A 21,511-nucleotide genomic window follows, 5' to 3' on the forward strand; every position below is an offset into this window, starting at 1 on the left:
ACGTACAAAAATGGTGGATTAAACCTGATTCTATAGCTAGCTAAACTTCTCACTTGTATGACAGTCTTTGTAGAAAAAGTCTAAATATATAATATATACAAATAAATTGAAATAAACAGAGTCAGAATATAATGTTATCCTTTGTTTCATAATAAACCAAACGTTTGGAAAAGCAGGCTATACATGTAGAGCTTTTGAGCAAATTCTGTTAAATGTGGATATGTAAATGAATTCCCGCGTATCAACCTATATTTATTTTTCTTCTGGCTGAAACCGTCACAGGAACATGTCTACTCTCTGTATATGATATATCAACCAAGATCAGGTAAGTTCAGGAAAAACCCTTAAAATAAGCGATTGATGAGAAGCAAAGACTAATACTTTAGAAATTGAGTTTTTAAGCAAATGCAAATACATCGAGAAAACAGCAAAAACCTATTTGCCGACGTAAGGAATCTATTGATTAATGTTTATTGATGTTCTGGAGAGCTGCCAAGTCTCACGCTTAATACTCGCTCATGTTCATGCTTTTTTGGCGGCATTTTCCTTTGATCTATTGTTTTTTTCTCTTTGATCTTGGCTAAATATACGCATTTGCTTCATGAAAAGTTGGCATAACTGTTTTTTTAAGAATCCGTATTGTTCTTTGCGTTGACATTACAGGGCAATCACTATTAATTTCTTTACAGCTGTGTGTATCACATGATGATGTAAATACTGTTCATACATGTATGAGGCTAGAACAAAGAAGTTATGAAAGAGAGAACTAGTATTTATTGATAATTGTTTGTTTTACGTTCAGTGGCAAATATTTCATAAATGTTCAGGATGAGAACTTATTAATAATAACCATAATTATCAGTAAGTATGCTGTACTAGGGGTCGACCGGAATGATGGACTAGACATTAGGAATGTCGCTGGAAAATAAGGGTACATTTGATAAAAATTTAGCCTTACAATATGTCACCTACATATACGGTCATACAAAGGGCCTCGGTGGCCTAGTGGTCCACGAAGTTACTACTGTAATCACTAGCCAGTCAACACTGAGGTTGTGAGTTCGAACCCCGCTTGTGCAGATGCACTCGACTTCAATCTTAATTGACTACCATTGTCAGTTTCCTATCGAAGGTCTGTGGTTTACTCTGGGCACTGGTTTCCCTCCACAAAAACATTTGCCGCATTGGGATTTGGATAATAGGACAGACAGATGCTCAATGTTGCTCTTTTGTAACGACCGTCCGTAGAATCCTTGTCAATATGGAGCGTCTGTATGACTGTTAGGGATCATGTATAAACACGCGGTCACGTCCGGTATGATGTCTGTCCAATATATCCTCATTTTCCAGAGGCAGTCTTAATTTTCTGTCCTTCAATCCGGGCGATATCCTTTTTCAGGACCTACTTATTATATTAATTATTTAACTTAAATCATTTTTGCCCTGAACTTGCATGAAATATCTGCCACTGGACGTAAAGCAAACGTCAAATAATCAATAAAATTCCCTTTTAAGCAGATTGTTTAAATTACGAAATAACTAGTCACACTCTCAAGCAATAAAGCAAAATGCTATAAGATCGTAGAATGCCTACTATTTATGGGATATCATACATACATGTACCAGACGAGTAGTGCTGTGTTTTCTATTTAATTTGTATACTCATAAGTGAAAATAAACACAAGTCCTGACATGTCTGTTACCCGATTCTATGAACTGTATTTTTGATTTAAAGGGCTTGCACATGTGTTGCTCTGTTGAGTTGTCGAACGTACTAAGGTGTCGGACTAATGGAATGAAGAAATAGCCTGTATATATATATATAAAAAAAAAATGAAATTATATCGCGTCGAAATAATTTTTTTTTTAGATCTTATTGCAAAGTGTCATTGATATAGCTTTTCTTGATATTCATGTATTGTCATCCACATAACTGTATTTGACTTTCAATCTTAATACTTATAATCTTTTATTCAAACTAAGATAATCGAAATGGAAAAATAGGTGTCATTATCTAATTAAGTGAATTTAAATTAAAAATTGGCACAGAAAAAACTTAACCATTTAATTATAAGAAAACGATTTTATTTCAATAATATTTTAGTCAAACAAATTAAGAAAGATGCATAGGCATCCGATGATACCAGGCCCAAATTGGTTCCAGTGTTTACTTTGCAGTAGTGTGAATCAGATTTTGGGGTAAAAACAGGGTAAAAACAGGGGAAAAATACAAAATTTGATTAAAATCTTTTTGCGCTTGAATTTCAACAAAAATTGATATAAAGGTATACTACGTGTTAGATAAATGCACTGAATAGTGTACTCAATACAATTAAATAGTCTTTTGAAAACATATGTATTTAACAGTGGATAATTTCAAATATTGTAATAATGTATAATTAAAATTTGTTCGTCGCAAGACATCTAAGTTACTGGTAATATATTAACTAGAAATCAATTTAAAGTATTAATATGTCGTTTCAATACAATATATGATAAGGGAAGAATCGAAGGTAGCCCACGTATTACAGAACAGATGTTACACCTTACTGGGGTATAAAATGCAGTAGTTTAGAACAGCAATTGCAAAACGGTTGTCTACCAGTCATATACACAACAACAACAGTCTAGAAACATCTCATCCACCATGAAGGTTTTCGTAATACTGTGCGCCTTTGATGCTTGTATACTTGCTGCCGGTAAGTCTCTTGTAAAATAAGTTTTTTTTTAATTCATTTCATGAAGTATTAAAATATTTTCTAAGATTTATATTTTGATTTATCGATTTCTACTGATATTTTAGTTTTTAACACGATACCTTTTCATACGTTTATTTGCAACTGTCTTAAGTCAGGAACCTGTTCGGTGTGAGCCAAGTCTCCGTGATAAAGCCGTACTTTGGCCCGTAATGGTTAACTTTTACAGCACTCATACCACATCTTCTGATATCTATTTAAGTCTGATAATTAAATTTTCTAAAAGAAATTTTCGGAAGACATGGTTTAATTATTTTTTATATTTTTTTCATATTTTATTGTTTCATGAAAGCAACTTATATTAGACAACTTATCGTTCGATTATTAGCATAATGGAGAGAAAGCTAGCATGCAATTTTAAATCTAAACATATTAAAGGCTATGATAATTAATATATTCATACAAATAATTTATTGATTGTTAACGTACAGTCACAAATATTTCATTATAATTCAATGCATATTAATTCACTAGATGTATTATAATCGCAATGAATATAGTAAAAAGTTTGAAAAACAAAAATCAATCATGTTTAAATAGTTATAATTTAATACTAAAGGTAGATATAATTTAACTATCAATGTGTCCCGTAATTACATTTCATTAAAGTAGAGACAAAATGCATTTAAGAATTGAATGCTTCTTTTTGTAACTTTTTGTGACCGGAGTACATTTTGTATGAAGCGTGGAAGCGCTTCATTCTAAAAATGTGCGCACGGTCAACGCTTTTACAACCCTATGAAGTTACAAAAAGGAGCATTCAATACTTATAATTACATTTTATAGCTAGGAAAAAACAAATCCGGGTTACAAACTAAAACTGAGCGAAACACATCAAATATAAGAGAGAACAACGACACAACACTAAAATACAACACACACAGAAACGAACTTGCATGCATATGCGATGTCAGGACGGCAACATGTTTGTGCCATATGAATATACTTGGAATTATTATAACTTGTTTAGTTGGATTTTGTACGTCCTAGTTCACAAGTTTATAGTACAAAAAAATCTCAAGAACATAATAATAAAACAAAGCTCGTATACATAGTGAGTCTAATTGATCAATGATAAATTTCGGGCAGGCGATATTTCAAAAATATTAAGGACGAGATCTTTTGAAATTAAATGAAATATGAATATGAATCATTTTAATTCAGCTTTTTTTCATGCGATATACCTCAAACAGTAAATCCTTTAAAAATACAATTTATCCAGCAATGGCATGTAAATCCTAGTTTGCTCATACTTATCCTCCTAACTACTTAGCGGAGAAGCAACCAGTTTCAAATTAAATGTTCGATTGAATTGGTCAAACGGATCGAATCAACGATCTCCGGCGTTTAAGACTATAACCAATTCACTGGTACAAAGTGTTTTTTTTTCATAGACTGGTTTATTAAGCGATTTACTATATATAAAATACATATACAAATAAACGTCTATTTCAACCTTTTTCTTTTATGCTATTAAATGTAGAGTCAAAAATTGTGTGTCCTTATGTTAATATTATTAAAAAAAGATATATTTTTACAATTGTTTTGCCAAAAGATAAACATTTGGCCTGCAGGATATTCAAACATAAAAAAATCCAATAAATATAAAAAAAAAATGATTCTTAAGTGGTAGATATAGGATAATTTTGTGTACATCATTTTTTTTTTTCATAATTAGGTTGTTCTTGCAATGTTGCATTTTCATCGTATATTACTGAAGCCAGTGCCAATTCACAAAGTACATCTATGACAGACGGAGCCATCATTAAATTCGACAGAACAGAGGCAAATTACGGTGCAGGATATAGTACCAGTACAGGAAAGTTTACAGCACCTTCATCCGGTGTTTACGGGTTCACATGGACCTTTTGTGTTGATTCGCGCACTACGGATAGCGGTCCATTGCACTACGGAGAATACGGCACAGAATTAATGAGTGGTAATTCCGTCATTGGAGTATTGCATACAGACACGGAAACGAAATTAGATGACGCATGCTCAACAGGCTTTGTCATCAAATACGTATCTGAAGGCATGGAAGTTTACGTCAGAAATAATTATGCTCACCAGGGTAAAATCTTGAGCAAGGAGAATCATAGCAGAACAACATTCTCTGGATGGAAACTGTATCAATAATATTTGAATTTGATAGTTTGATTTAACTCCCGATACATTGCTGAAATTGTATCAATTATACTAGTATTTTAATTTGATGGTTTAATTTACCTCCCGATATATTGCTGGGGAAAAAAGATAAATTGATTCTAGACAGAACTGTTTCCTTTAATAATCCACGTCTTGAATTTTAAATGAACATTTTTTTATTTTACCTTGTCTAGGCTAAATTTACTTGCATGAATAAATACTGTACTTCAAGATTTGTTGTTCATATTGCCAATATAATCCAAGTTAAAAAAACAAATATGTACGTTTTACAATTATATCTGCATTAACTCTAAACGAAATAAAATCATGGTTGAAGGGGTAAGCAACTCTGTTATTCTTGTTATCACTTCTCGTGGCCCGGTAACCGGTATATTTCATGGTTATGATTCTGTCAAAAGCGAAATAGTCAAATAGATAGTGGACATGACTGTGATACATATAACGGAGTGATAATATTTCTTGTAACTAGAGATATTTGTTTAGCGAACAATCAATTTGAATAGATTATTTCAGTCCTCATTTCGTTTGTCATACACTTCGGAAAATTCACATTCTACACAAGCATTATATTAAACGTCTTTATTTGGACCAATCGCTGCTGCCTATTTATACATCAATAACAGTCAAAGGGGTACCTAACTTTGGCAAAGGCTTAAATACCGAACTGTAGAAGTCTAAGAAATTATTTTATTTCTATTCACCATCAACAGGAATTTTGGTGCTCATCATAAATACCAGGCATATACATGTGTGTGCTAGATTAAGTTAACACGTTGATATCCATGACTAAAATAGCCTATTCCATCCAAAACCATACTTTATTTTCATTTTTTTTTAGGTTAATTGGAAATCCCTACCCCTAGATAGTTGAGATGATTTGCAGTAGTAAAAAATAGGTCGTCGTTCCGGTGACAAATATTTCATGCATATTTAGGACGGACATATTCTGTTTTCGGTCCATTAATTGATTTTAATACAGCCAATGGACACAAATTGAAAACATTGTTACACCGTTATTTTCTAGTCGAGGAGAATAATCATATAAATACAATTTGCAGCTGCTTCAATGTTTTTTTCAAAACCTGTTCACCAGAGCTTTTCCAGGAATGCAACTTCTGATTATCACTATTTATTTCTAAATGCTATTAAATTTTAACCAAAGAACCAGCATCGTGTGATATCAATCTTTGTAGATTTCGTTGGTAAAGGTGAACCATGACTTTAAATTAAAGGGAAACTCCGCAAAAAAATGAAAAATTGATATTTTGTTCTTGAAGCATAATAAACCACATGTTCATCAATAAAAAAGTTTAATTCTGTATGGAAAGAGATCAAAATCGATTTTTGAAATTAATTATCAGTTCTTGGAAATCGCCATCTTGTCGGCATGTCCGATATAAATTGTCACGTGACTTCTGGTGATATCTATAAACCACAAAGAACAAACAGATTCGGGGATTACCGACCGTGCGTTATCATCAATCAATCGGGTATTGCCGTAGACGTCATACATTGTTAAAATGTCTTGCTAAGTGTAGGGTTGTTCTGTCCAACAAGGTTGTGACAAAATTGTTCATAGTTTTCCCGATCCCACAAAACAAGAAAGACATGCATGGTTATGCAGCCTTAAACTAATAGCGAAAAGTTTCATCTATAGCAAGCTTAAGTTGGTGTGTGAAGACCATTTTGAACAACCTTCTTTCGAGGGAGATTGGTAATTATATTCTCTTAATAACAAAATAACCTAGCAGAGTAGTAGTGCTGATAGCTATAGTTATCAAATCCTTATATGATAAGATCTCGTTGATAAAAAAATATATAGATTTGATGAGGAAGAAAAGTTTCAATTATAAGTAAGACAAATGCAGTGTTCTTATAACAATCAATGATATTCAAAAGATTCATTAGCATGCTTCTTTTATTTAAAGTACATTGATTTATATCAAGAATAGTTCCGTATATAGACAAGGTAATTTTTCAAATTAATAAAGTTATACTATTATAAATAACACATTTTTTTTAATTATGTTATTCAACGGCTATTGACAAGGAGCGATGTTAGGAAGAGCTTTAGCTTGGACATAATATGTTGATATACAAATGTAATATAATATTTCCAATGCCAGGTTATAGAAATGTAAATATCGAAATATCGGACATTTCAATTTCTTTATTAAAAGAGTTGTTTTTTTGAACTAATCTTTGAATGATATACGGAATCATTTTAGAACGGTCATTTGTAAAGACACTTTACAGTAAAATGTGTGACCCTATCTGGTATATTCGGTGAAAAATGAAAAGGTTTTGTTTCCTTTTTAAATTTTATTTCGTTATCTTATTAAATATATTTTGGCTTCCTCCCGAATTGACAAAAGGTATCATGTCAGAATTATTGTTAGATGTAACGTCAGAGTGACAAATTCAGCTAGGTATTCCAAGGACGTATATTCGATACATGTCCCTGTGTATTCCAGTGACATCCTGTCGACTAAAATTCGTATGACACAATTAAACAATACAGGTTCATGCATGGTCTCTTTATTGGTGTACCCGGTGTGCACAGGTAACATTTATTGAACCACATATTTGTGTCCGATAATAAGTTTGAAAAAATTCATAAACATGATCTTTGAAATTTTTGAGAAATAGATAATGTTTTGTCATGATTATGGAGCCTTTTTGTGAAAAAAAAAATCTTCATGCAAATACAAGCTTTTGTCGATTGACAAAGATGCAGATATACAGTAATGCAACACTTATAGTCACTTGAAGATAAGCTGAGAATCCCTTCTATGTCTGTCCGGTTTTTTTGTGTCTGATGTCCCCTATATCTTTATAAGGATTAGGATGACACGGGAATTTGTCATTGTATTAACATTAAAAAGTGTAGATAGAGTGGCATATTGAAAACAATATATAACCGAATAGAGAAAAAATAAAGAGAAAGATCGACGAAAATGGGAACTAGTTATTGCAAAGAAGCGGATATAAAAAGAGAGGCACATTGGGAAACAAATGTTTGCATGACAAAGTTATTGTTCGCTTTGATAATTTTAGTTATACAAAATCACACATCGTGTTCCTAATTGATATTCACGTGCACCTTACTTCATTGTCAAGAATCAGTCCGGTCTGTAATGCGCATGCGTCACGGGACAGAGGTTTTATCGATGAAATCGGTCTGTTGAATTAAACGGGGAAAAATGTTTAAATTGACGATTTAAACCTTTTCTTTTCATAAAATCCTTTTGACTTTGTTATATTTGTGTTCATCAATATTTCAGCAACTAGATGATATTTTTATTATATTTTTCGGATTTGTCTTTCTTGATACCAATTTTAGTTTTGTAACAGTCATAAAGACTTCTTTGTTGTAAATTCTTATATGTGAAATGTAAATTATTACCAATAAGGTCACATCTTTAAAAAATAATTTAAAATACTTAATCAATGAACATTAAATTGACTTTGTTATAAAATAAAAGAAGAAAGATTGCTCTATCTTTCGATATAAGTTTCAAAGTTTAAAAAAATGTTCTTCATGCTACCAACTTGAATAGAAATATGAACATTTTTACTAATTTTAAGAAAAACGTCACGATATGTGTAAACTGATACACACAAGAATTAAGATGTTATACGGCGCTGATTACATGATCACAGATTATAAGATAGCGAGAGCTATCGTATTTATACTCTCCTTTAACGTTTTTTATTAATTATTTTATTTCAATACACACATTATAATTGTTACATAATTTGAATTATATATTTAAATGTAAATATATTAACAAATACGACATCCCCTCAAAAGTATTGATATACTGAAATGATTGAACAAGCATGGCATAAAATCTTGATTGTATGTCTTTAGCGAGGAAAAGACTCGTTGCAATACACAAGTAATGTACATACCTGGTTACATTCGAATAAAATAAAACGCAAAATAGGCAATATGTTTAAATTTAAACGAATATTATCAAATGTTTTATACTGTCGTTTTAATAAAAAAAAAATCTTGCAATATTGTTTCCTCCATGATTAGATTACACACACACACACACGCATCAATAAAGTTTAGATTTGTTAATTAAAACATGCCAAAGAGAGTTTCAGGTACACGTAGACATAATAAACAAGAGTAGGTGGTCGACTTAGCCGATAGAGTGTCAGAAATTATGTGTACAGAACAGGAAAATGATAATAAAAATGACAATTATCTGAAATATCGGCAAAAGATTAATCGTATTATAAGTTATTTTACATTTTATAACTGAAAATCAACGATGACGCTTCATATGCAATTACGTACTAAAAAGGAAATCAATTGGAGAGAGTTGTGCTTTGGACAGAAAATATTTATAAAAGAAGAGAGAATTGTTCCACAAAGAGAAATCTTACCAAATGAATACAGAGTTGAACGACTTATTTCCAGAAAATTAGAGAAAAGAAAGGTAGGCATTTAAGCTTAGTTTGGATGAAGTTGAAGTGTGTCATCTCTTTGAAATTCAAAACCACTTAAAATTATGTTAGTTAGTTTAAAACGAACTGACCATTCCATTACTGGTTATATAAAGACGTACAATTTCCATTTATTTATTAAACATGCAAACTTAAGCTTTGAACTTGTTTAAAATAGTGGACAAGCAGTTTTATCAATAAGAGATTCTCTGTTACCGTTTATACCATATATATATATATATATATATATAGCATCTGCTTCAAATATGAAAGCTCTTCTAAAAGATATTTGCTTAAAAGGGTCCAGTGTAATATTTTAAGAATCCACATATTATAACAAAATAATAGCCTTTTTTTTTTTTATCTATACGCTTTGACACTTTAATGCCTTAATTTGTATTCTTCATATAAAAAAAAATCTGTAAAGTAATAAAAATATTTTTCTTACAAATTTGTTGATAGAAGAATAGTTTTTCAAATGGAGAGAATGAAATACATGTATACATAATCTATCTCCACAAAAGAAGAAAAAATGGTGTCTCATCCTTATTTAAAATTTCACCCAGAACGAATACGCCTGTTTATTTCGTTGTGGCATTCATATGTTTATAGATAACTACATTTAACCCATACGCTCTTTCGTATTTATAAACATGACCTGATTTTTGCATTTGATTTTCATCAATATTTCAAATAACAATCTTATAGGAAAACTTTTTCGTAATGTTAAATTATTTGCAAACAATTTTGAGGTTCTTTTCAAAGTAACACATCTTTGATTTGTATATATATATTTACACATGATGCCGTGTTTGTTTGCTTTGTCCACTTGTCGCGTTATCATAAAGTACGATCTTTGATAAACTCCCGCATGGTACATATACTACTAATATATAAGGAGATAACTACATATCATTGATTACATTTTGTAAGCACCCCATTTCTAATATTTGCGTCTATGAGAGTTTTGTTTTTAATGAAATGCATTATATCAGATGTCTCGTTTATTCCAATGATGACGGATTTTTTTATGAAGACAAATTGTGAATTTTTTTGTCCAGACATTTTTTTCATATTGGCGCTTAATGGCATAGACCCCCCTTTTCTTTGCTTTGGTCTGAATATTTCGTTAATTATTTTCTTTTGCATATCTATATATTATCTTTTTTTGCAATGACTTGTCTGTTTCTCTAGAGCTTGGGATGTCCGCTTAAGATCTTCCGCCTTATTATTGAAAATGCGAAAAAGTAATTTTGGTTCCGAACAAGTTCTTAATAAGATACATATGTCCCGACTTCTCTTGTTTTTCACAATTCTTCTAAGAAACATACATTATATGTTATACTTTATTACTGTGTATGATACATGTGCCGATTCTTATATTCTTATCAATTTTTATATTTGACACACATCCCTTTTTTTACAGGAGCTTATGTACATGGTGAAATGGGAAGGTTACTCTGTTTACGAATGCTCGTGGGAACCAGAGGCTCATCTTAACCAAGTTTTGTTAAATACCTTCTATACACCAGAAATCGACGATTCACGTCTGACGTTGTCAGCTCGTAACTTTGAATTGGCTATACAACAGAGGCTTAGAGGGAAGCACAATACTGTGATAATTAGATTTGACCTTGATGTGTTCAGACATTGTTTTGGTATAGAAACCAGTTACATTTTACAAAGTGTGGATGATTTTGAAAAATTACCACTACACAAAAACTGGCATTACAACCTGAACGCCAGTGGACGTGGATTGAAAATTGCATTTCCATTAACAGTCAAACCCAAATTACATATGAAAAAAGTTTATATTTCTGAAAAGGGTGCTTTGGAGATGAAAACTGTGCCTGTCGAGACGTTGAGGATGATATGTGCCATTGAAGTATGTACTTTTGATCAGCTATAGTGTCCCGCAGAGAATTTTGTAAAACTCTTCTCCATTCATATATTTACATTCCATATATACCAGTCATGTCAGACGAATTTACAGCTTACTGCAAGCTCAAGCTAGACAAAGATTTAAAACCGGCTATATCAAATGCTCTTTCTCCTCATCTTCATAAAGATTTTCTAAGCCGAGGTGAAATTTCGCTGACTCTCGAAATTAAGAACAATTTTATCAGTGAAATTCACAAAACTAAAACGAAATTTTCCGATTATAAGTATATAGAAATTTTAAATACTCAGATTTCAACCTTTCAATTAAAAGGCACAGACCGACTTGAAGAAAGACTTAAAAAGACCGCGGAGCGAGTTTCTTATCAATACAAGACAAAATTTAGATGTGGCCGAAAACGTTCGTCTTTCAACGAGGGAATAACAAAGATTGCTGTGTATGACTCTGAACTTCAGGATGTGACTTCATTATCGTACCGCCTTTCAAAATTTGAGGAAGATAAAATCGAACTGTCTATTAGATGCAAAGAACTTCATAAACAATTACTTTCCGAAGAAAAACAAAGATCGCGAGGGAATGCCGATTACCAGAAATTGGAAACAATCACAGAAAAGTTAAAACGCGAAAACGACAGCCTACACAAATGCTTGGACTTGTTAGAAAAACACCATATTTCAAGTGTCGGTGGAAAACCGGTTGGTGATCTCGGCAAGTCTCAGAGATATGCTAAAATGCAAACGCTAAAGACACAATCTGCAAAGGCGCTATGGTTTGCTGAGACTTATGGTTTGACACCAAAAAATTTAGTTTTTGAAACCGAACACGGAGAAGACATCAACATAAGATTTGGAGAACAAACAGAAAGTCAATCGGAAAATGATGAAATTCGCCTGAAAGAAATACTTTTTCTCCTCGATAAATTTGCAATTAGTGATCAAGCATATCACGAGATAGCGATGAAGACAAATGACCTGCCAAAATTTTACTTAATAAAAAATTGCAGAGATAAATTTAACGAAGGCATACAGTTAGAACGGACGCCTGGAAATGTACCCGGCGCATTCTTGAATTTCAGGTCAGAAGTTGAGAATGCCATTAAACAGAAATTTAATGATGTTCCGACAGACGATGCTCAGAAAAAAGTCAGAATAAAGGTATCAGGCGACGGAACCAAAGTTAGCCGAATTTCGAATTATGTTGTAATGTCTTTTTCGTTGATCGATGACGAAACAAGTTTATCCTCGTTACATCAAAAAACTTTGGCGATCGTGAAATGCACTGAAAATTATGAAAATATTCGTTCGTCACTGAAACCGTTGTTTGATGATATCAATGGGCTCTATTCTGAAGGTACAATTTTGATTGAAGACCGTCAATATGAGATCGAAGTTTTCTTTGGAGGTGATATGAAGTTTGTACAATTATGCCTGGGTCTCAGTAGCGCAATCGCAGAATATGCTTGTCCATGGTGCAAGGTGTCAAAAATGGAAAGAAGTGACTTTTCTAAATCCTGGAATTTCTATCATTTAGAAGAACACCGGCGATCCATTGCAGAAATAAATTTGATTAGTAAGAACAGTAAGAAACAGTTTAGCGTAAAGAATCCACCCCTAATACAAATAGATCCAAACCATATCGTTCCAGACGAACTTCATTTGACTATGAGAGTGTTCGACGTGTTACTGCGAAATTTGATTGATGATGCGGCAGAAAAGGATGACAGAGCAGCAGCAGTAGGTAACAAAACAGACTATCTAGAGTCTTTAGTCAAAAGTATCAGATCATGTGGGGTTTCGTTTAACATTTGGACACCAAAATCTGGAAGGTGCGAAAGAGATTGGACTTCTTTAAGGGGAGATGATATGAAAAAAATTATGAAAAATTTACCAGAAAAGTTAATGTTCTGTATTCATAACAATACCCACGATCAAACGGTGAAACTATGGAATGACTTTTCCTTAATTTTAAAACTGATTAACTCCCCCGCTGTTGAACTCAAAACACCAGAATTTGTTTTCAATATGTGTAAAAAGTGGGCTTCTGACTTTATTGAAATCGGGAAGGAACGGAATGGATACCGTCCTGAAAATATTACTCCGTATATACATACGCTCGTCTATCACATCCCATTTTACGTGTCAAATTACGGACAGATTCGAAAGTTTAGCGGTCAGGCGGTCGAAAAAGTTAATGACAGTATTAAAACAATATATCAAAAGAAAACTAATAAGATGGATTGCACTATTGATACGATTAAAGTTAGAAAGCGAATAGAAAACTTATGCAGCGAAATGGAACGGGAAAGAAGGAATTATGTGAAAAAGAATGACGACTGGTGGGAACACCACATCCGTGTTACCCGAGCACAAAAGAAGGAGAATGTGTCGAAAGAGATACAAGCCGCAGACGAAAAGTTCCATGTGTCAACGGTAAATACCCAAGAACTTGATTTTTTAAGGTTATAAACATTTTTCGGTTAGTTCTCTGTGTTCCCTTTTTTGCTCTTATATCAAAGAAATTGTACATATTCATTCATTTAGATATCATGATATCATATGTAATCCTGTAAATAATGCCATTGTATCAGACATCTGTAGGGGTATTTTAGTAGATTTTTTTAAGGATGTATATACACAGCAAGTTAGCCTCGTATACCGTCTCATCTTGAGTATCAAACTGAAAATATTGATTATAACAAGCAAAGTTTAACCTTCATTCCATCATTTGATAATATCTGGTACATAATATATTGACAGTTTTCAATAGTCCCAGATGGTGTTTATCTTGTATATATGTACAAAAAAAATGTGCTTTCTTTCCATTTTTGTTTTTGTTTTAACATTTAAAGCATTTACGTCACTAAATTCTTGTAGGTTTAAACAAAAAAAAGTTTTCTTCGTTGCTGTTTGATCAATTTGTAAATGTATATATATATATATATATAGCTGTTTGTCCGATTATTGTTACAGCCATTGTAGTGTTTGTATATTGATTCACAAACTTCGGAGGCTTACGGCACGGAGTAGTAAATTTATTAAAGTTTGAAAATGTATTTTAGATATTGTTCTTTTATGCTTATAGACTTAGTTTTCTGTCATACCGAAAAAAACAAAAAAAAAACACAAGATAGTGTTTTACTATCACCAAACGAAAATTTCTGGTCATTAGTATGGTTTTATATGTTTATAAATATATTGTTATTGAAGTTTTTATATAGTTGATATAGAAAAGATGTTTTGTGATTGCCAATGAGACAACTCTCTACAAGAGACTAAATGTCACAGATATTAGCAAAGTCACCATATACGGCCTTCAACAATGACCAAACCCTTACAACATATTTAGGTAAAAAAAAATCCGAAACGACAAATGTATTTAAACGAAAAAACCAAGGGCTTATTCATGTACAATATGAAAAATATGTAACACAGCAGCAAACGACTACCACTGATATACCGGATCCTGACATAGGACAGGCACATACATACAAAATGTGGCGTTGTTTAACATGTTAACGGGCGCCAAACCCTTCCCTAACCTCGGACAGTGGTGAACAGTACAATATAAGAAAAAACAGTATATAAATCATTTGGAAAACTAGCTCAATCCATTTTATTACAATAGACTGCTTGATAAAGCTACCCTTGTTTATTGCAGTATTATAGTCTTGAAATAAATTGTCGTACTAGAGTAAACACACTTATTTTCTAAAATGTTTGAAGTCACGAACATCGGCTGGTCAGTGTTTTCGTTTTTGACAGAAATTTATGGCAGATCTTTGCTTGCTTTAGTTAAATTTATTAGAAACTTTGATATTGGGCGATTAAGTGCCCGTTACATTATATAGACTATTGTTCCGGACTGCCACGGTATTTATCCCTTTTTAAATGTCTACTTGTTATTTTTGTAGTTGGCTTGCGGACTTATTGACGTACAACATCACCTATTGTTCATAACAAAAACACATGCTGCTATAAAATGCTTATTTATTACATATTGTTCTGTTTAAGGTAGTAGACATTATTTAGTTTATAAACGTGTAACAAACAGCCAGAACAAAAAAAAATGTTTCCAAACTCTTAACCAAATATTCAAGTTAAAAGACAAAAGAGACACAAGAAACAAAAACAGGCCTTCAAATATTACCATTAAAATAAGTGATATTAGAACAAACAAAAGCATATATACAAAAAAAGCATAACACTATTCCTCCTATAGAAATATGAATAAATCGGGGTATTAGAGTAAAAAAAAACACAATTAAAATCTAAAGTAGAATAAGATGACACGTAAATTGTTACATTTTACTAGTAAACTTGTCAAAACCGAAAGCAAATTTATTTTGCATGTTTATAACATAAATTTGAGATAAGAGACAAAAACTACAAGGTGTTAATTGCCTGGCCTCGTTATGTAACCATGCACGCTGGGATGTTGAGATAGCAATGTATACTCCGAGTTATCTGTTCTTGGAAGGAATTTTTCAATAAGATTGGATTACCTCCCTTAAACCGGACTAATTCTTGGCAATGTGATGTCTGCATAGCGGCATGGTTATTACTTAAAAAATTTAAGTTTTCCATTTGTTATATCGTAGTGTTGCTGTGTTTCTTTATTAATGATTGTTTATTTTCTACCTCATTTCATTCGTACTAAAATAAATATTTTCTGATCTAACTAAAATAAACAACAAACAAGAAAGGTTGTGCGTTCGTTACAAAGATCGCATAAATTTTATATAATCAACGAGTCAAACAAAAAAACAATACAGATCAAACATATGTATAAATGTCACCATGTTATATAATTACATAAGCACCAAATGTACAAAGCTATTTCTAGATGGAGGGGGAGGGAGGGAAAGCTAACGCAATCTGGAATATATAATAACACGTCCTTTCTAACTTTGTAACAAACGTCGCATTAATCAAACAGACCCACACACATTCCTTATATACCCTCAACCGAAACCGTCCGTGCAAACACTTAACCCGGGAAAATATACACAGTAAGGGAAAACCCCCTTAATGATATAACGGAACGCAAAGAAATAGATGTAAACTGTATAAAAAATCTTCATACCCGTTTAGTTATTGCCCATAGACGTTTGATTATTGTTACATACGATATATATATATATAGATAGAGAGAACCTTTCATACATCTTAAAGTAAAACGACATAAGAACCCTGTAATACTAGCTACTCAATATGGTTGTATTGGAATACAGATTGACAACTAGGCATTTGGTTTTCGTCAGACACAAGATAAATAATCACTCTTAAAAACGTATATATGCATGCAGTTTCAAATATCAAGAACAATTAGCGGTCGATGTCTATAGGTCACTGGTCCGAGATCATGTAATATTTGCCACATGACGCTCATATTTCTTTCTACCATCATCATTTTATTCATTAAGTATTGCTGTAAACATCGATGTTTTTACACCTAAACAAAATGGGAGTAGTATATACCGTCAGAGCTTCTTCGTGGTATATATTTGTGAAATATATACTTTTTTTGAGAGAACACTCACCAAACCAAAACGAACAATATAACCATGCAGGCATTTAGTTTTCGTCAGACACAAGATAAATAATCACTCTTAAAAACGTATATATGCATGCAGTTTCAAATATCAAGAACAATTAGCGGTCGATGTCTATAGGTCACTGTTTAGTCCGTTTACAAACTGTTTAGAGTCAGACATGCCACTTGTACATGCTTGGAAGCCTTCATGTACCACATTCGACGATGGGAACTCTTCTCTGATGGTGTTGACAACATAAGCTTATATGGTAATTCTGGTTATCTGTATACAAGTGGTTGGCCTCGTCTGTCCCAACAATCATATTAACAAAACGCTACTAGTCTGCTTTTTCTGGTAGAGAGGACCTCTGGAACTCATCCACAATGGCACTTATACGTCAGAAAACTTACAAGTATACAAGTAAAGATTGTTTCAAGAACAACGAGGTTGGGACGAATTAATCTATATAAAATCGTCAATAGCACTTATACATTACTAAGATATGCCTTTTATTACAACTACTGTACTAATAATTTGGATAATTGACCGCTATCCTGTTCAACATTGCACGCAATTATCATGCATAGAATATAAAACAAACTTGTAAAAAAAAATCCTCAAACAAAATAATGTATTAGATAAGATTTATAATATATGTCCATTAATGAAATAAACGATAATTTATTAGCATTCTTTTCACAAATAATTTAGTTAGTGATTGTCAGATTAATTTAAATAAGTAAGAACTAAATGTTTAAAAGAAGAAAAAAATCATGCTAGTTGCACAGATGTATTTTTTTCAATTAATCACTTTAAAATTGCAAAAGATTTGCGATACTTAGCCTTTAAAAATCGCCAGATTTAAACACAAGTTAAAAAATTCCGGTAAAGTAAATCAGATGTGCAATAATTTTTATTTGGGAAACGCAACATTTAATTTTTAAGGTTCTTTCAACTTAATATTTTAATTGTTTGCTAATTGCATAGAACATTATCGGAAATTGTTCCATTTTTATGTTGCATACACTTCGAAATTAAAAATTAATTTTCAATTTTATACAATTACATTATTGTTTCTCTATTGTCATCGGTATACCCTTTCTGTTAATTCATTCGCAATGACAACATTCACAGCTGTGTACACCTGAGGCTAAATTGCTACAAGGTAAAGTTCAAACCAATTCTACGCAAATCGAGAAATATACAATGACTACAAAATAATATACACACCCTTTCCACACATATTTTTCATTGAAATTGTTATCAAAGTTATAACGGTAAATAAAACGTAAAATATTTTCAGTTCGAGATCAGTAAAAATGTTCAACAGATATTTTATGAAAAAATCCGAACAATAATTTTTGAAATTAATTCGAAAATGTTTATATTTATATAATTATATAGGAAGTTTTATTCAATAATACAAAACGGTACACGCACGTTTATTTTGATATTGTGGTTATTAACTACGACCAACGATCATCTGTGCGCTATTAATTACGTAGTATTGTGAGAAGAAATTAAGACTTTAACAGATTTTATTTTTCCCCATGATTCAATAAATCGGGCTAAAACGTCACAACCCACTCTCGTAGGTCAAGCAAAAAAGTTACAAATACTTGATTTTCTCCGTTATTAGAAGGAATATAAATATAAAACTTTGTGATTGTGTTTTTTTTATGTTAAGACGAACATATTAAGATGATAAGTAAAAAATCGCGGAATTTCCCTTTAAGTACACATTTTGTATACACTTAGCACATGCACGGTATTAAAGGGAAAATCCGCGATTTTTTTTACTTATCATCTAAATATGTTTGTCTTAACATAAAAAACACAATCACAAAGTTTTATATTTATATGTCCATAAAAATTTAATAATTACATTAGATGATCATAGCTAAGAAATGTAATTATAAGTATTGAATGCTTCTTTTTGTAACTTCATAGGGTTGTAAAAGCTTTGACCGTGCGCACATTTTTAGTATAAAGCGCTTCCCCGCTTCATACAAAATGTACTTCGGTCAACGCTTTTACACCACAATGAAGTTACAAAAAGAAGCATTCAATTCTTAAATGAAATTTTACTTTTCAGGGAAGCTGATACCATGGAAAAATAATGCAGTTACATGCCTACAATTGAATGTTGTCCACACATGGTCATCTGATGTTATTCCTGCCATTCTTCCACCAGGTATATAATGGTTTTCTCGATGTTTGGTCTGTGTTATTTACTTAATTTATATACCAGACAATATGATTATACTGATATGGTATGACCTTTCATTTATACGGTCGGACCAAGGTTGATGAAAACAATTAGAAACTTGTAATATATTTTAGATTCATCTGGAGTATAAAATACCTTTTTGTCATAAAAGATGTTGAATCATGCTTTATCAAGCAAATCAAATATATTGGATTCAAGAAAAGAATCTTTTTCAATCTTCCATTTACTTTGAAAAAAAAAAATCAAATGTAAGGTAGGAACTTATTATGCATTAGTTCAATGTTGAGTACTGAAAACCTCCAGGGAATGGAACTATAAGATTTGGTCACTCTGATCTACACTTTTTACTTAAGTAACCAGTTACATTATGTCTTACATCTGTTTCTCAACAAATATTAATACTATCTTGTATAAACAGTATTATCCATATCTTTTTAGTCATTGGATATCAAATGAATATTTTATCAAATGAATATTTTTTATTCTTGTAGATAATGAATCTGAGGCAGATGATGAATCTGCCCAGCCAGCTTTTAAAAGAAGAAAAACAGCTGACCATGTGTTTAACTGCTCTAACGATGACTGTGACAGATCATTCAATACAATGACATCACTAGATAATCACCTTCTTCTTGGCAATTATAATGTGCATGTGGAAAAAAAAGTAGTAGACAGGTGTAAAGTAATGTACAACAATAAACTTCAGACCATTAATGCCATCACTTTTCAGTCTGATGACTCTGAAAAAGAAAACACCACTGATGTACCCGAGGAAAGACGATGGGCATTAAAAGTGAAAAAACCCAAAGTTTTGTTCACGGAGGCCCAAAAACAGTATTTGTTTGAAAAGTTTAACATTGGCAAAGTTACTGGGAATAAAGAAAACCCTGCCAAAGTTTCCAGAAATATGCCATATTTTCTTAAGGATGGTCAGAAAAGGTTTACAAGGGAACACTTTTTGACAACTTCACAAGTGGCTATTTACTTTTCCAGACTTGCTCTGAAAGACAGAAAAAATGATATGCAGGACCAAAATGACTTTACAGCAGCATCTGCTGACAAAAAACTCTTTGGTCTGAAAATTTTTTTTTCTCATGTTTAAATATTGTGTGGTTTCGTTCAGGGTCACTTATTAAGAACAGATTTGTGGGGCATGAAACAAGTTTTTCTTTTATGTAAGAAGGGCTACATCAGATAAGATTTAAAGACATGCTGAAATGTTATAATTTTTAATAAAACTAATTGTACCACAAAAGTGGAACCAGTGTAACCTCTTCTCAGTGCTATCACTAGATTTAATTTAGATTTTATCTTGCTTTAAGGCCAATAGAATGTATGTAATTGACAGTTGATGTCAAATGTAGACCATTTTTATATGCATTACTACGGGAAAATTAACAGTGACCCTGAACCTACAATGTATTTTATTGTTCTTATTAGAAAAAAAGTTCATTTCATGATGCTCATGCATTTGTTATATATTGCAGTGGTGTTCTAGGCTTTTTTTTTTAAAACTACCTCTACCCTTTTCAGTTAGGAAAATTTGTGTCATTTGAGAAAATTAGGAAAATTAGAATAAACATAAATTTGACTGAAATTTCAATTGTCAGTTCACATGAATACCCCACAAATCTGCACATGTATAAATGATAGAAAATAATACATTCTTATGATATAAAACAAGTTAATAGAAAAGTTAATTCACAAGAAAAAGAAATGATTTATAGATTTTATTGATGGAGAAGTTTCCAAAAAAAAACTTATAAAAATTATTTGGGGGGAAATTAACAGAATTTTTTCCGATTGGTCTAATTGAGGCAAATTTTTTGAAAAATAATTAATTGCATCAGTAAAATTGAACTAGTGTAGCAGCTTCTGGTACATTACTAGATTTTATACAGATTTTAAGGCCAATGAAATGTATGTAATTGACAAATGATTTCAAGTGAAGCCCATTTTATTTGAATTACTTCAAAAAAATTGATAGTGACCCTGAACGTATGTGATTGTATTCTTATTGTTCGAATCAGAAAAAAATCTGATTTCATGATTGCTCATACATTTATTATATATTGTGAAATAACATGTGTTTTCATGTATTATATGCCAAGTGCACATATTATGACTTGGAAATGGACAAACAACCTTGCAATATGTGCTTATAATGCCATGACGCAGAATTCTGAATTTTATTATATAATAGTTCTAAGCTGGTTGTAATTCTTGTTATGATGGTTTTCCTTGGCAACCATATAATTAGTTTTAAACTTTATTATTCAGAATAAACTGTTTTATTATATAAATGAAGTAATGTGTTAAAAAAAATATTTAAAAATTAATTGTTACTTTGTTGCTTTTTTTCAGAATTTTTTTTTTACATAAAAAGTGCTTAAATATGCATTTTTCAAGCAATCACTGTACTTCGATGCAACATTTCTCCATAAATGTTTTTGTGTGTATGAATT

The sequence above is a fragment of the Mytilus galloprovincialis genome, chromosome 6, assembly GCF_965363235.1.
Source record: "Mytilus galloprovincialis chromosome 6, xbMytGall1.hap1.1, whole genome shotgun sequence".
NCBI classification, from domain to species: Eukaryota; Metazoa; Mollusca; class Bivalvia; order Mytilida; family Mytilidae; genus Mytilus; species Mytilus galloprovincialis.